Genomic DNA, 2497 nt, shown 5'->3' with positions numbered 1-2497 from the left:
CTACCTCCATATTAGTGGCTATTTGCCAGGATTGAATTATCCAATATGCTAATACCTCACTATTTCTGCTTACTCAGGACGGATAAAGCTGTCAGATTGTTTGGGTTATTTTGTTTAGTATGAAGATATGTTTTACTTTATCAGTGTTAAGTATGATTTCCTATACTAAGATATAAAATACTATACATGTATAAATATTATACATATACACTCTAATTCACATTAATATACATTAAATATTACATAACCAATTATATTGACAGACAGGTAAACAATGGGCCCAGTTTGTAGTACATCAAGCTGTACGGACAAAAGGCTGCACATGCATTTATAATAGGATTGCTCCAAGAGGAAAATTTGACTACTGTAGCCTTCAGTCCATTGTCAAATTAGCACCACTGTAAAGAGATAGACAGACAGACAGACATAGAGAGACAGACAGAAAGGGAGACGAGAGACTGTAGAGCAGATTACATAAGTCCTTCACCTCACATGCCTGACTATGTGACTGCAAAATGCCCAAGAGACTGAGGGATGGAGAAAAGCAGCGAGGGGAGAGGAGGTGGGGGAAGCGGAGTAAATTGGAGAAAATTAAGTGGAAGAGGGGAGAGAAGAGGGATTTGAGAGAGACGGGGTGAGCGAGAGGGAGAAAGAGTGAGGGGGGAGGGGAGACGTGGGGAGGGGGGGCTGATGAGAGGTTTATAAAAAGGAAAGTGAAGATGATGTAGAGGGCGTATGAAGTGGGCCTCTGTCATTCTAGTTAATGCCAGTCGACTCGCCTCGCCAGCGGCAATAAGACTGCCGCTGAAGAGGCCTCTGATATGCAGCTTGACAAAAGCACTTATCAGATGGATGCAGCACAGCTTGAAAAATGCTGATGTGCTGAAAAAACTGTTGAAATCAAGTCAGCTGGAGTGCACATTGATGACCTTATTCAAATTGTCTGGCTGACGCAATGTGTCGAAGAATGTGTTTTGTAATCGTTTCTTACTCGTTTTGAAATTGCCTCATTCATCCCACTCATATTAATTAAAAGAAAAAAACAATTAAAATGATGTGACAAAATGCACATACAAAGAAATTCCAAATTGCTTTTATGTTCTGAAGTGGTTTCATGCTGAAGTTAAATGTGTCGTCAATATAACAAGTGCTGAAATTACATGTTAAAAGAGATTTGGTTCATGCTGGAGAACTACAGAGCAACTGTTACAAATCCAAATGACTGAAGGATTAAGTGTCCTGCTCAAGGACACTTCAGAAGGGCAGACATGTTTTTTAAATTCCTTTGTTTGAAAGGCAAGCTCACTACTAACTATCCCACTCTACTGTGTCAGTATCATTACATTTGGTATCTATCCTCTAAGTTGAAATCCAATTAAATCACAGTAAGAGGTTCAGAAATGATGTGCAAAAAAAAAACTGTTCATCATAAGTAAGTGACAGTTCAGGACAGGTGGGAGCAGCTGCAGTAGGAAGGAGGGAAAATTGGCGAGAAGAGAGAGAGAGCTGGAGGGGAAAACATGAGAGGAGGAGTGAAGGATGAGAAAAGGATGTGAAGATGCAGTAAAAAGAAGGTGGAAGAAATGAAAAGCAACAACACTTCCTGCAATAGGCTTGGGGGAAATGTAGTGGATGTCACACTCTTTAAATGAAATGACTGGCAGTGTGGAGTCTTCTTCACCATTGTTTTTAAGCTGCACCTTGCTCTTAATAAACTACTTGATGGGTTTGTTTACACAGATTGAACAAAAGGTTATAAAATCAAGTCCTGCAAACTGCTAACAGGAGAGTAAATCCAACATGTGAAGGGAGATTAACTGGAGATTTTCTCCTCTAATTATATTCAGGGACACTGATCTACTACAGGCACGATTGATGGTGGAGATTATCACACCAGCCTTGAGTTTACACAAGCTTTACTTAAGGTTATGTTGATTTAAAGTACTTAAAGGAGCTTTAATTTGTCTTATGAGTGTGTAAAGCCCCTACTTTGACACACACCATGACAGCCAGGCTTCTTTTGTGAGATATTTCAGCAGGTAAAAATTTGACCAGCAGATGTCAGTGTTTGCCTACAAAACACATGCTTGGTTGCAAGGCTTTTCCAAGGTTTTTCACAGCATTTCTATGGCAAGGGATCATGAAAGAGAAATTGACTTTCTTTTGACCCAGTCTTTTATAAAATATACAAACTTAAAGCATATTGATATTCATGATAAATGTTAAGGTCACAATCCATAGATGTTGCCTACAGAAGACATACATATGCATTTAGAAAAATCCTTTATAGAGATCAGTAGCAGTGATGTCAATGACAAATGATTGATCTCCATTACAAAACACATTTAGCTTCATCAGAAATCTATAATTATCCAACACAACAATGAATTGTAACTGGCGTGTTTGTTTCCCTCCAATCTGTAATTATGGACTGTTATGGGCTCCCATAGTACAGGCTGACCTTAATGAAATTAGGAAGACCTCTGACGCACTCACT

This window comes from Scomber japonicus, chromosome 3 (genome assembly GCF_027409825.1).
Source record: "Scomber japonicus isolate fScoJap1 chromosome 3, fScoJap1.pri, whole genome shotgun sequence".
NCBI lineage: Eukaryota > Metazoa > Chordata > Actinopteri > Scombriformes > Scombridae > Scomber > Scomber japonicus.
Note: the sequence above shows the minus strand (reverse complement) of the source record.